This window comes from Capra hircus, chromosome 4 (genome assembly GCF_001704415.2).
Source record: "Capra hircus breed San Clemente chromosome 4, ASM170441v1, whole genome shotgun sequence".
NCBI classification, from domain to species: Eukaryota; Metazoa; Chordata; class Mammalia; order Artiodactyla; family Bovidae; genus Capra; species Capra hircus.
The window spans coordinates 106,309,097-106,324,694 of NC_030811.1; the positions used below are offsets into that span (position 1 = coordinate 106,309,097).

The 15,598-nt window shown below is 42.7% G+C and overlaps 1 non-coding gene across 1 annotated transcript; it reads right to left on the reverse strand.

Annotated features, from left to right (window-relative positions):
- On the reverse strand, nt 14,448-14,520 carry TRNAE-UUC. Its single transcript has one exon. It is a non-coding gene; the product is annotated as a tRNA-Glu (tRNA).

The following is a 15,598-nucleotide window of genomic DNA, read 5'->3' on the forward strand; positions in this document are numbered from 1 at the left end:
AGGGTGCAGTCCATGGGGTCGTTAAGAGTCGGACACGATTGAGCAACCTCACTTTCACTGTTCACTTTCATGTGTTGGAGACAGAAATGGCAACCCACTCCAGCGTTCTTGCCTGGAGAATCCCAGGGACAGGGGAGCCTGGTGGGCTGCCGTCTATGGGGTCACACAGAGTTGGACACGACTGAAATGACTTAGCAGCAGCAGCAGCAGAGATATTTAAAGAACTTAAATGTTCTCACCAAAACAACAAAAAAAGATGAATATATGAGGTGATAGAATGTGTTAATTAGCTAGATGGAGGAATGCTTGCATAAGATATGTATGAAAGTGTTAGTCGCTCAGTCATGTCTGACTCTTGGACTATATGGACTATAGCCTGCCAGGCTCCTCTACCCATGGAATTTTCCAGGTAAGAATACTAGAGTGGATAGCCTTCTCCAGAGGATCTTCCTGACCCAGAAATTGAACCCAGATCCCCTGCATTGCAGGCAGATTCTTTAGCAACGGAGCCACCTATACGTATATCAAATCATCACAATATATAAATATCTTATAATTTTATTGGTAAATTATACCTCAGTAAAGCTGGAAAAAAACTATTAAGAAGAGCACATGTTTTCTTTTTATAGAATCATATTATCTATAAGCTTTATATAATAAGTTTTCTGGGCTTCCCAGGTGGCGCTAGTAGTAAAGAACCTGCCTGCCAGTGAGGGAAACATGGAAACGCGGGTTCAGTCCCTGGGTCGGGGAGATCCTCTGGAGGAGGACATGGCGACTCACTCCAGTGTTCTTGCCTGGAGAACCCCGTGGACAGAGGAGCCTGGTGGGCTACAGTCCACAGGGTCGCGACGTGTCGGACACGACTGCAGCAGCTGAGCACATAGGCACGCGTAAGCCTTCTAAATGCTACTGCAGTGGTGACAGACACACAGAAAGAGCCCCGGTGTGCCATTCCTCTAGCAGGAAGTCAGGGAGTGGCCACGTTCGCCTTTGTGTCCCCTGTGGCACACACCAACGTTTCTCATGCCAAACTGAACTGTGGTAGAGAATAGTGAAGGAGAAAGCTATTTGTTTGTTGACTTATTTCAGCTTTCTGATTTTTTTGGTAATCTGGTTTAGGAATCTACTTGCATTTTTTTCCTGAGACTAAACTCTCAGAATATTCTGATCAAAAAATACTTTTGACTCCCATTTGTTAAGCCCTTTTTATGTATCAGGCCTTTAAATATCTTGAGTGCTCAGTACTCCTCACAGGTGATATCACTTAATGCTTGCACAGTCCAGTGACACAGGGATCTGGCTGTTGTTCACAACATCATGGTCACTGCAGGGCTCAACACAGCTTCAACAACAGCAGCAACAGCTGTGAGAGGAATCCAAGGACCAATTTGTTGGAATAAAACAAAATAAGGCTTTACCATATGGGAGATATATCTCGGATGGGTTTATTAGATGTGGGATGATTTTTCTTGTAGCCTAAGGGCTTTCTTGAGGGAATATGAAATCTTTTCACTATGCATGCATCATTGCCAGATGTGGATGTAGTGAAATAGACCTTATCCTGTGCATGTATGGGTCTCAGCACGCAGATGTGCATGTGTGAAAGTGACGAATTCTGGCTCATAAACTGAATTTCAGTTTATCTCACCCTCACTTTCTTATGCAAAAATGTCTTCATGTGACTTCTAAATATGCAGCAGGACTCCTGCCCACCCTCTATTTGAATAAACTATAGGTTGTATCATGTTCACCAACAGGCAAAACCAGAGGCAGTAAAGTAACAATAAACACGGTCATTTCATAAAAGAGCTTGTTTGGTCTTGTCCTGTAATAGTAGGATACAATGGAGTGCTCCACCAAAACTTAAACATTTGTAACGATTATTGATACCGTTAATCAGAATTTGCCCTGTGGACAGCTCAGAGCTCTACTGTATTAAGCTGTCGTGTGGTTGCAGTCATACTTTTTAAAAAGCCATCAGAGGCAAACAACACCGTATCTACTCTCTTTTACGGCTTCAGGTCCCCAGGGTTCCATCCTGAGTCCAGGGTGATTTGTATGGGATTTGCTAATGACCTGCTGATTGTCTGCACAAAAGCAAAATCTCACAGCATTCAGGCAACACAGTGATTCCACATAAAAGCAAAGGACTGTCTGGTGTCAAAATAGTACCATACTCTTACCTTTGATGAAAGTTTTTAACTGACTACAAGGTACTATTTGGTGCTAAAACGAGTGGCAGAAATAATGTTTATTCAAATAACTAACAAGATGGCAACAGGGAGGAAAATTTCAGGAATGTGTGTGTGTGAGTGTGTGAAAAGGATACTGTTTAGATAGCTGTTACTGTTCAGATTTTTGGTTCTAATTTTGAAAGGTACAGAAACTAGCAAATGTCTGTTTCAACTGGATATTTATTCATGTTGGTGATTATTAATATATTTAATATGCCACCAAAGCGTTTTCTTTCCAGGTAGTGAAAGTATGTGGTGAACACTGTGTTGATCTATCTACATATTTATTTTTTGACCTTTATCGCCTGCCTCAGGGAGCAGGTTTGGAGTTGTAGCAGGCCAGGTGAAGCCATCTCAATACCCTACATGGGCCCTTTCTGCCCACAGCATCTCCCCTCTGAACCTGAGGGAACAGAAGGGAATGATTTAAAAAATTTTACCCTGCTCCTCTTTCCCTGCCCCCATGCTCCACTGACTCTGCAGGCTGGTCAGTATCTATGTGTGTCTGATGGGCTGGTTCTTGATAAGGGGACTTATCACCAAGTCATTTATCTGTTTAGTGATGGAGAAGAACTAAGACTCTGACCCAGTTTCCAAAGCTTTATTCCAAGACTTGACTTATTTGATTGTTCGCTTGTCCAGGTATTCTTTCACTCATTTGGTGATTTTTAAACCTCTTCTTATATATTAGGCCCTATATAACCACTGGGATGATAATGATGAGTAAGATTTGGCCTCAGTCCTCAAGCCTGCTGTGAACCTCTAGGGGTCAAATGGCAATTACCAAATTCTTGATAAGCTTGATAATCCCAAGTAATTTGGGCCTTAGAAGGATTTAAAGAGAATGTGTGTTGCAACATGTTGGTGAAAATGAAACCTCCTCCACTAGACTGTAAGCTTGTTTAGGGCAAGAAGTGAACCTTGTTGTTGGAATTATTTGTAGCCCTGAGCACAGGAAGCATAGAGGTCATATGTTCCAAAAAATATCAGTGAAATTTTCAGAATGTCTAAGAATCTTCAGCAGTGGACAATAAATTGCAAATGCCAAGAGTAGGGCTTTTGGGATTTGGCTTACACTGAGGTAACTTCGGTTAGCAACTAGTGATGGCCCTTGCCTTATCAAATTATTATCCACTTCAAAACATACGTGCTTAGTACTTGATAAGCACCTGGTGGAACAAGCTGGGTGTTGTGGATTCAGGAGTGAAAAAGATAGATACAGGGTGATTCCTCCTGCAGCTAATTGACAGGAGAGGACTCACAGAGGAGGATACAGTACAGGGATCTCAGAACAGATAAGAGAGAATGCCAATAAAATGTGTTAAGTTTTGTGAGAAAATAGTATACTGTTATCTAGACTACCTAAAAGGAGAGGTTAGGAGGTCAGGGAGAAGAGTGCTCGAGGCATTAGGGACAGGGTGCAAAGATCTGGAGGTGAGAATGATCCATGGTGCATTCCAGAGACTTAAATATATTCAGAATCATTGAATTGTCACCTGCAATGAGAGGAGCTTGAGATGAGGCTGGGGAGGTGAGCAGGGCCAGATCCCAAGGGACCTTGTAGGGAATGCTAAGTAGTTTGGACTTCACTGAAAATCAAAGGGAATTTAATGGGGCTTGAGCAAGGCAGTGCCATGATGAAATTTGTGGTTTTGAATGATTGCTCTTGCTGGGCTCTATATTGGATGTGGATTGGAGAGGGTGAGCTGTGCCTGTTGGGAAGGCTTTTGAGGTAATCTGGGTGGAAGATGGCCCATAGTCAAACAGTGTGGTATAGTGGAGAATGCATGGGCTGGAAAATCCAGTAAGATTTCCTTATCATCTCTGTGGCTTTTAGTAACTATTCTACATAGTGCATTTTATACTTTCTCCTGCCAAATGGAGTAACCTTGCCTCTCTGATGTGGGATTTAAATACTGTACATAAGCTGCCAGGTATTATATGACCCACACGTCAGTGATAGTCCCTTTTTACTGCCCTTTCCTTTCTCCTTGTATTTCTACCCCTTTAATGTACACCTTTATGCTTTGAAGTAAGATCTTTCTTGGTAGTGGTCCTTTTTAATCTCTGGACTGTGATTCTGGAGAAGGCTCCTCCTATTAAAGACTCCGCCTCTGTGACAGCTGCAGTTCTTTCAGAATGTTCTGGACTATCAGAAAGTCACCTCTGAAGAAGCTGGTTCTGTGGCACACTTTATTCTGGTCTGGGCCACGCTATAACCAAGGAAATGCAAGCTTGGTAAAGATGAAATTTTTCATTCCCTTCCCATTTGGAACTTTCTGATAGCTGCATTCTCCCCCTCACGCCCTTGGAATGTGGCTTTGGTATTATCTTTGGCCATCCTAGGGCTGCTTCTTAAGCAATTGTGGAGAGAGAACTTTGGATTTTTTTCTTTTCTTTTCTTTTTTCTTTTTTACAGCATAGCCCTTATTTTCTCTCTGAGAATATTCCAAAATCCTGTCATATTTTCCTTTCTGACATCTCTAAAAGTCATCTTTCCCTATTGATCTCCAGTAGCTAAAATGCTTCCCTGCGTTTTGGCCTTCCTTTTCTTCTCTTCTATTCCCTGCTGCTGCTGCTGCTGCTAAGTCGCTTCAGTCGTGTCCGACTCTGTGCGATCCCAGAGATGGCAGCCCACCAGGCTCCCCCGTCCCTGGGATTCTCCAGGCAAGAACACTGGAGTGGGTTGCCGTTTCCTTCTCCAATGCATGAAAGTGAAAAGTGAAAGGGAAGTCGCTCAGTTATGTCCAACTCTTCATGACCCCATGGACTGCAGCCTACCAAGCTCCTCCATCCATGGGATTTTCTAGGCAAGAGTACTGGAGTGGGATGCCATTGCCTTCTCCGCTTATATTCCCTATGAATACTTATATTGTGGTCTCTGTTCTTGAGTTCTGTCTCTCTTAAAGCAATCTCCTTGGTGCCTTTACTACAGTATCTTTTAAGAATGCCTTGCCTGATTTCTCTCATCTGCATTAAATATGGACTTTAGGGACCTTCACTGATCTTCATTGCCTGATTCGTTTTCCCCTGCTGGTTTCCTATATCGTCTTAATTTTTAAAGACCTAACCTCCTCCTGTATGTGTTCTTTTTTTCTTGTTCTCTTTTGTTTTCCTAGGCAGTTTTCAGACTGTCTCCCCGCTAGCCAAGAACATTTTCTTTCCTTTTTACATGCCAAACCCAGCCTCAAACAAGTTGTATCCTGAAACCCCTCTTATTTCTCCCATAGCTCTCTTTGCTTTCTCCTTCTTCTTGATGATGGTCTTTTCTTTATGAAGTGATGCTATAGCTGCATGAGAGCATATGGATATGCTCTTTTGATATAAGGGGATCCATCATTTATTAAGGAAGGGCTTTGCTTAGTCGCTTTAAGTCATTCTTCTGCTTTCATTGGCACCACTTTGGGTTTGGGCTACAATTGTGGTTGTCATCAGTTTGGTCTCAGCTATCTTCCCCACATATTTTGTCCTTCGTGGTTCTCAGAAATGTCTTTCTGATCTAGTCCACTTCTCGTCTAAAACAAAACAACACAGCGTCTGCTTTCCCTAGGCTGTAGAATGAGATTTACCTTCCCCCGGTGTACATCAAGGATTCTCATAGCATGGCCCCTGTTCACCCTTCCGGACTCATCCTGTCGCTGTTTTATCCTGAATTCCAGTCACCTAGAGCTGCTGGCGGAGGTAATTTACTTTATCTGGAGGTTGAGAGTGGACTACTACGGGCCAACTACAGTCTGCAGAATTCTTTGCCATTTTTAAAAAACCGAAAGATTTCATGTAAAAGTCTTTTTAAAATTCCTCTCGGAAAATCGGGCGCTACTGCACTGTTCACCCACCTGGCAACAAAGAGTTGAAGGGCGGCTGCCCCTTTAGATGAAGCGCGTTCTTCCTCCAGCTTCACTGCTGTCCACACTCCTTCTTATGTCCCCAATGTTGAAGCAAAGTGTCCTTTGCCATTATTACTACTCTTTTTCTTTGGACTGTTTAAGAAATAAGAGTGTTAAGGATTAACAATATTAACAATATTAAGAGAAAACTGTATCATGTCTCTGTATCTATAGACTTATTGATAGATAAATAAAAGATGGGTAGATACCATCTTTTGGAGATGGAGAAGGATATGGCAACCCACTCCAGTACTCTTGCCTAGAGAATCCTGTGGACAGAGGAGCCTGGTGGGCTGCTGTCCATGGGGTCGCACAGTCGGACATGACTGAAGCGACTTGGCATGCATGTGTGCATTGAAGAAGGAAATGGCAACCCACTCCAGTGTTCTTGCCTGGAGAATCCCAGGGACAGAGGAGCCTGGTTGGCTGCCGTCTGTGGGGTCGCACAGAGTCGGACACGACTGAAGCGACTTAGCAGCAGCAGATACTGTTTGGCATTTCAAGAAACATATGGAGCCCAATTCATTCTTTCATCCTCAGACCCTGTGGGAATCTAAATTTGGATCTCTGACAAAATAACTTGGCACTAAGGATCTGTGTTCAGATCCTGGCTCCATCACTTACTAGCTGTGTGGTTTGGGGCAGATTATTGAAGCATTCTCTGCCTTACTTCCACCTCTGTAAATTGGGGATGACATTAGCATCTACCTCACAGAGTTTTTATGAAGATTATATGAGATAATCGATGTAGAGAATTTAGTAGAGGGATTGGAACATGAAATGCATTCAGTAATTCTTCACTACATTCTTATCACTATTATTATGATTCTATTTTCCCCAAATATTAATGGTGGGAATATCAGATCCATGAGGGACACGGTTTTGGGCAGAGTCTTTTGACCATACCTTCCTAGTACTCAGTTTTGTCCCTTATTAGCTATGGGCCTCAGAGAAGGCAGTGGCACCCCACTCCAGTACTCTTGCCTGGAGAACCCCATGGATGGAGAAGCCTGGCGGGCTACAGTCCATGGGGTCGCAAGAGTCAGACACGACTGAGCGACTTCACTTTCACTTTTCACTTTCACGCATTGGAGAAGGAAATAGCAACCCACTCCAGTGTTCTTGCCTGGAGAATCCCAGGGACAGGGGAGCCTGGTGGGCTGCCAGCTATGGGGTCGCACAGAGTCGGACACGACTGAAGAGACTTAGCAGCAGCACCAGTAGCACCAGCAGCTATGGGCCTGGTCAAGTTATTTAATCCCGCTGTCCCTCCATTTTATCGTCTGTAAAATGTTGACAATAACAGTATAATAACAGTATTCACGTTTTTGGTAATCTGAGACGGCCACGTATTACGTATTAATATTATGGTATCTGCCACATAGCAAGTGTGCAGTAAGTGGTGCTATTATCGTTATCAGCTACCCTGGCAAAATTTTGCCTTTGTTTCCCCGGAGATGTTACTTGATAGTCGTGAGGTCCCAGGGAGCCAGGTGAGCCACCTGGGTGTGATCTGTGGGGCCCATCCTTCTACATGAGCTCTTTTTTTTTTGGCTGCACTGCGCCCCCTGCAGTGGAAGCACAGTGTCTTAACCACTGGACTGTCAAGGAAGTCCCTACACGAGCCTTTCAATAGTCGAGTTATAATTCACATGCCATAAAAATCATCATCTTAAAGTGTACAGTCCAGTGGGTTTTGATATATTCACAAAGTTGTGCAATCATCACAACTATCTAATTCCGGAATGTTTATATCATCCCCCCAAGGAAACCCTGTATCTGTGTTCGCTGTCATCCCTCAGACTTCCCCACCCTCTGCCCCAGCCCTTGGCAACCACTAATTTGGCTTCTATCTCTATCGATCTGCCTACTCTAGATGTTTCATAAAAATACAATCATACAGCATACGGCTTTTGCCCCTGTGTTTCCCTAAAGAATCAAGCTGCACCCCTTACCAGAAAACAAATTCCTACCGGGAAGAAGGAAGCTCTAAACAGGAGGAAAAAAAGGAGGAAGATAGTATAAGCCAACACTGAGCTAAGAAGAGCAAAGCCAAACAAACATGCATCCAGCGGTCACTCTGAGTAGGCTAGGAATGCTGAGACGTTATAAACCATGACTATAAGAAGCAACCAAGCTAGATTCCTTTGGATTCTTCACAGTCAGCCCTCGAAAATGATAGAAGAACCTCAAATGCCCATCTGTGGATCTACCGGGGGGTTGGTTAAAAAGGCAGATTCTGGGCTTTTCCTCAGACTCACTGAGTCAGAATCTCCAGGATGGAGGTTTAAGAACTGCCAAAAGCGTCTACCAGGTAGTATGTTGGGAAATTACTGAATTACATGGAACATGCTTGTATGATACTGATCTGCGTTATTTTGTTCTGTCTGCAATGATACAGCCTGTATTGTTGATGCTCTTCCTACATACACTTGTTGATCTCCTTTCCTTTGTGCATCTCAGCCCCTCTGCACAGTGATCCACAACGTAGGGGCTCGGCGCATGTTAGAAGATTGGTTATACAAGAACCTTGAGGGTATCGTTGGGGGACTGCTGGCCACAAATCCATTGAAGTCAACAGGGCCTCAGAGGAGAATGTTCTGGCACATTCTGAGCATTCTTTCTTAGAGATTCCAAGGCTGGTGTTTGTCTTCAGGGCTCTGACTTGTGCCCCAGTGGTCAAGAGCCCTTTGATCTCTGGGCTCCAGAGGGTGTCCCCAGAACTGCCCCTCCGGGGGGCTTTCCAGCTATCTGCATGGTGCTGATAGGTAGAGAAATGACAACAGAAGCGCAGGTGGTTCCTATACCTCGCAGATCTGAATCTCCCAGGGCACCTGGTGACATTCCTCTGCCTCCCCGAGACCCACTGAGCCAGACTGTTTTCCAGGAAGGGGAAATTATTACTCAGACACTACCCAGATACTGCTCTAGAGTTTGAAGAACCTCATCCTCCCATCTGTGTTTGGAGTAGAAAGAATGGGTTGTGCTCACGGGGATTTATGTGGGTAGGGCGGTGGGTAGGGTAGGATTTGGAGATCTAGGCTTAGTGTTGGCCCTACTGTTTAGGTGGTCTCTGTGTCACACTGGATGAGCCACTTACCTTTCAGCTTGCCTCTTTGTAAAGCAAGGGCTTTGGGCCAGGAGAGACATCTGGAATGCAGCCATGATCACTGGTGTCTGCAGGAGGCTTCTCTGTAGGTTTGGATGTCAGCTCTAAAGGATCCTTTCCTTCATGTGCTCTGAGGACGGACCTGCTTCCGCTGTCTGGAGTTAGCGACTGTTCAGTGTCATTGGAGGCAAAGTTGAAGAAACCCACTTTTGGAGGCTGGGGGTTTGTGTGGAATGGTGGTGAGATTAGATAAGAAGCATGGCCAGCCCTGCCCCTTTCCTTGCTCACTCATGCCCTTCTCTCTCTTCTTCCCATATTACACTAAGTAAGAGCTTCATATACATAAGTCTGTTTTTAAATTGCAAACGTCCCATAGGAATGTTAAAGCCAACAGTTGTTAACACTCTGCTATGAAATGCTCAAATCTAGACACTAGAAGACTTCCTCTTCAGTATTTGTGGGATTAAAAAATTTTCAATGGATGGGTACTAGCCCACGTGCTTGGGTTCCTGGAGCCTGAGCAAGTCTACAGAGTGGCACAGTATGGGAGGGGATGACAGTCAAAGGTAGTCATTGATTTGGCAGTTGTGCCTAGTACCTTGCAGGAGTGGTGCAACAATCCATTTCCTGTGATGTTTTGGGCACAGACACCCTACACTAGTGATGCTTCACCTGGACCACCTCTGGGTACGGTTCTTTCCACTCTTATTTTGTTAATCACACTGGCAATCAATCATTTTGGTTGCCCAGGAACAGGGTAAAGCTTGGGTCGCTGTACTTCTCACTTTGCAAGGCATCTTAAATCCAAGTTTATCCCCAAATACTATTTGTTACTCAACTCTCACTCAGGCCACAAAATCTAACTCCATTCAGGTCAGTCCTGTGAAACACTGTGAAGAAAGCGTGGCTGGTTTTGGATTCTGCGGGCTCTCTTTCCTTTTCCCCCGGTTTGTCCCTCCCTAGCACACTCATTCTACATTCTTTCTACATGCAGACTTACTTGTATTTAATAGCATTACAGTTTTTCCTCTTTCTTTGGTATAGCAAAATAAACAAAGGTACAGAGAACCCTTAGCCATACTTTGTGTGTTCCTGTAGTCTCTGCCCTATTGTCTGAAAAACCACAGACTTCACTTTGATGCCAATGAATCCGTCATCGGGTTTTGTTTAAGCCTTGTATTTACCAAGATCCTCACTTGAGCAGTGGCTTAACTTTTTAATCTTTGATTTATAATTTTACAGCTGCTGAGACAGAAAACCTACTCCTTCGGAGGAGCGTGGCCTTTTCTTATATTGCTCCCCACTGCTGCTTCTGAGCTTCTTGAACTCTGGCCCCTGGACACCACCATCAAGAAGGCCTTATGGATGAGCTACCTATCCCCACTGAGACAGGAGGAACTTCAACTGCAGTTTCTAACTAGATTGCCTTCTTCATTTCAAGTGATGGCTGCCGTCAGGGTCAGATTAAGGATGGACCAGCTGGATGGCTGCTTGGAAAACTAACCTATAAGGATACTAAAATGGTCATAGTGTGCTTATATAACCAGGAAAATATACCAGCACTTCTTTAGGGAGCACTCTGTTTGGGGCTGGAAGAAATGGTTTGTTAAGTTCCTCAGGGATAATCAGAAAAGAGGAACAGAGGGATGGCTTACTGCAGGGCTCCTGTTTTTCCTCCTGAGATATGTAAATTGGGTGCCCCAGTTGGATTGTTTGCCCATGGAGGGCAGTGGTCCTGCTCAATTCTTCCTCACACAGAACTCAGTCTGTCCTACAATAAAGATCCTACAAGTAGTGGTTTGAAAAACACACCAGTTTATTAGCCTACTCATCTCTGTTCTGAACTCTAGGGCTTGGAAATGAAGACACAGTCATTGATAGTTTCTCTTCCAGTTCTAGAATATTAGCCCTTAGTCTGTCTTCATTCACTCAGAGTAAGGGTTGTTAATTAACAGAGCAGATCAGGACAAATGGAGCTTGAATTCTTGTGGGTTGGGTGATCAGATCCTGTGTTCAATTAATTAGATGGAGACCAAGTGGAGTTGAGATTTTCAAAAGCATTTCACTGAAGGGTGATATTGTCAGTTATTTGCAAATGAGGACATCAAGAAATGTTCTTGGAATAATGAAATATAGAACTTGTGGTCATGTTTAATAATTTAGAAGATAGTTAAGTATCTACTGGACACTGTGGAGACTTAGGACCAAGATACGCATGATTCCTACCCTCATGGAACTTACATTCTAGCTTCTCTTAAGTGTGAAGAGCAGTGGCTACAGAAAACAAATGGGCACAAAAATATTCTCAAGTCCAGGGTTCCATAATAGAGGATTTTCTGTTGCCTTAATCATGCCTAGTGGGCAAGCTTTTATAAGAGTTCTAAGTCTGCATTCTATAAATGCTCTGTGAACCACTGCAAACTGTTTCCCTAGCAAGCTAAAGTCCCATGGTATTAAGCGAAAGGGTTAAGGTTAGTAGGACTTCTGGAAGGGAAGATATTAAGTGACTTGGGTCAGGAAATATGAAGGGATAAAACCAGCTATTGCTTCTGCCTTACATAGGAAACCTGCAGTGTGAGACATGCTGGGCTGGAAACTTTGAGACCCAGGTTTTAGTCTTTATTCCAATACTGACAAGCTATGTAACTGTGGTCAAGTTACATACTACAGTCTACCTGGAGCTGTCTTGAATGACTTCAAGATCCCTTCCAGCTTTGAACACGTTAGCATCAAGCCCCAGACTACAGGACAACTGGCTAGTTTCTAATCCAACTGTTCATAAGTTTGTTAGGTCAAATAGCTCTGTAATTGTCATTTGTTATTTTTTTGGAGGGGTGTTTATCAACCTTGTAGGACATGGTGAATCTGTCTCTCCCCTTTGGAATTGAGAAGGCTCTAGAAGCATATCCTGTAGAACTCATAGAGGCTTTATCCCCCTTTTCATCCTTTCTTCTCTTGCTGTCTTCCTCCCTATCCTTTCCTTCATCACATTTCTATGGAGCACATACCACACACTTGGTGCTGGGTATGAGCTAAGTTTGGAGATACAGGGTAAACCTGACATCTTCCCACACTCCAGAAGCTTTCATAGGAGAGGAGACAAAATCCTCCTTCCTTTCATCTGCTGGCTTTCCTTTGGATGATGTTCCAGGAGAGTGTGCTGGTGGGTAAACAGCTACAGGCAGAGTCCCCATTCTGCCCAAGCAATTTTGGAACACACATCCAGGTAATTCTCTAGTCTCAGGGTTACCACCCAAAGATATATGTCCAGATAAAAGAAAGAGATGATTTTTTACTTCTTGGGATAAATCTGAGATAATCTTCTATACAGTCCTGTCACTGTCTACCCCATCCTCTGCAACACATCTTTGCTCAGGTAAGGAAACTCTTAACTAGCTCCTAAAATTACAAAAAGCAAAACAACCCTCTCAATAGACAGACATTTTTCATGTATATTGTGTTTCATATATTCACTATGACTGGTGGCCTCTTTAAAAAGGAAAGGGAAAACACTAGTCAGACCAGAAGATTTTGTTATAGATTCTTACCTCATTGTGAATCCTATATAAGTAACTTTTCTTCATCTTTGTTTCTTCCAACAGTAGCAACTCTGTTTGAAAGATATCTCTAAATATAGATATAGAAAAAATAAATCAATGGAATTTCACATTCAGAATTGCTGACATAAACTTTTTTTTTTTTTTTTTTAGATTTTTATCCTGGGAAATAGTTTTAAGGGGTTCAATGTCTGGCTTAAATGCTTGGATTAATTACTCTTGACTCAATTTTTCTTCCCATTTGAGGTCGAGGATTCTACTGACACCTCTGGTTAATGCTTATACCTCTCTGTGGCCAAGAGCGTAATTTTCTCTATTGCTTTCAGTTTTTTGCAGCTCTACTGTATTACTAAATGGATTGACAAATACTTCATCTCTTCTCCTTGTTCTTACTTTCCCTCCTGTAAATATACTAAAGATCAGATGACTAAAAGGACTTAGGAGAGAAACAAAGGGCATGACAACTCACATCAATGGAAAATCGACCCTGGAATAATTGGCAGCATATTCAAATTTTGTAGTGCAGTGTTTCTCGCACTGAGTGGAAGTGGTATCAGTAAACCTATATGACTCTAAACATTCTAATGAAAAGGGAACATTTTATTTTTTTCTTAGATGCTGGAGGAGCTGTAGCAGAAAAAGGAATATTTTGTCAAACATCTCATATTTCCAATTATCTGGATATTGGCCATTGTGAAGAAAAAATGCAAATGATGGACTACCTCTCGTTTGCCTAGTCTGAAGACTTGTAGCTCCAAGCCATTGATGCTAAGGCAATTTATATTTGTTTTCTCTGTCCTTGAGAGGAAACAAAAATCTTGTTTTTTTCAAGCAATTAAAATTCTTTTGCTTCAATTAGGATGAAAGAATTAGGAGTTCTGTCTCCTTGTACATAATTGTATTTTTCATCTTTCTTATTTAATGATTGACAGAGAACAGATAAACTGAAACATCTCTGAATCAGGGTTGAACGTGCTCTTAGTGGCCCCACTGCTAATTTGTTTGACTATTTTGCAGCGTTCCTTTACTCTGCAATGGAAAGAAGAAGAAGTCGCTCAGTCGTGTCTGACTCTTTGCGACCCCGTGGACTGTAGCCTACCAGGCTCCTCCATCCATGGGATTTTCCAGGCAATAGTACTGGAGTGGGTTGCCGTTTCCTTCTCCAGGGGATCTTCCTGACCCAGGGATCAAACCCAAGTCTCCCACATTGTAGACAGATGCTTTACCATCTGAGCCACTAAGGAAGTGATGTTCTATAATGGAAAGTTTATTAAATATGAGGGGTGCAGAGTTTTCAGAATACAAATGAACTTATTTGCCAAAATTTAAATGCTCCTTCTAATCAGTGAATGTCTGTTTCACTTAACAGGATCCAAATTGAATAATAAAGAAAATTAGATTATATTGTACCCTCAAGAGAAATCGTGTGTAAATTGTAATATGACAGTGATGGGGAAGGGGTCATGTTTTCGAAAAAAGAGTAGATAGTTTGGGTCATATGAAAAACGATTAACTCATAGGAAATGAATGCTTTTCAAAGAAATATAGTAATTCAATGAGCAGGATTTCCCATGCACAAGTGATCTGTACCTCTGGCTAGCTTAGGATGTTTTCTTTTCTTTGTTTTGACTGTGAAGTCCAGCTTATGGGATCTTAGTTCCCTAATCAGGGATTGAACCTGGGCCCTCGGCAGTGAAAGAGCAGAGTCCTAACCACTGGACCACCAGGGACTTCCCAGGCTAGCTTAGAATGAAAGTCATATTTATATGGAAATGCATGCTAGGTTTCAGTGGTTACAACCTTATTCCATCATATACCTGTGATGGAATTGAAAATCCAATAAGCATCCACTGAAAAATGAACACAGATCTCCAGAGAAGTACAATATAGAGGTAGTTAGGATTTGAGACGTTGGCCCAATTCTTTCTTTAATGATGGTGTAATGCACTGTCCTTGGTCAGTATGTTTACTCGCGTTGCCTTGGTGTTCTCAATAATAAAGTTGATGATCCCAGTGCCTTTCTCTTGCTGGCATTCGAGGGGCACCGTGGGAACAAGAGAGCAGCCCTCTGACCAGGGAGACAGGCTGGGAGAACTTCAGCAGCCACTCAAACTGTTGGCTATGCTCACAGATGGGAACAGAGTGCATGAATGGAGTAAAATAAAGCGATAGAGGGGGAGTGAGAAAAAACGTATCGGTGGGACTGTGCAAAGACAAGAACTGGTCCCTGTCATACACTTGCAGTAGGAAGGTATCTGTTGGAAAAGGATGAGGTGAGGCAGGATCCTAAAGTAGAGGAAATAAAGGGAAGGACGAATGTCTCCAGAGTTTGCTGAAATTAATTATCCTGAGATTTCAGAAGGAAGAAAGGGAAGGCGGCTCTGAAGACTGCGAAGTTTTGAAAACGAAACAAAATGCAAACAGAAAGTTTAGAAAATAAAATCATGTTTTTCTTGGAGGAGAGGCTGGGCATTAACAGCCAGTTTGATGACAGCAGGATTTGAATTAAGGGGTTTACTTTCTAAGGGGAAAGGTTTATATGACATAGATGCAAAAGACATTAGTGGGTCTTTGGGCCACGATACTGGGTTTCAATTGCAAAGGGGAAAAAGAATGATCAGCACATGTCAGAAAAATACCAACTAACTGCAGTATTTTATTTGAGATTTGTATTAGCCCCAGTCAAGAGAAAAATAAGGGATTTAGTGAATTTGACTCTGTGGGAAGTCTTGAGAATTATTAACCTGGATTTTCCCCATGGAATAATTTGATATTAACAATTAATAAATAGAGAGTCTGGGGACGTTA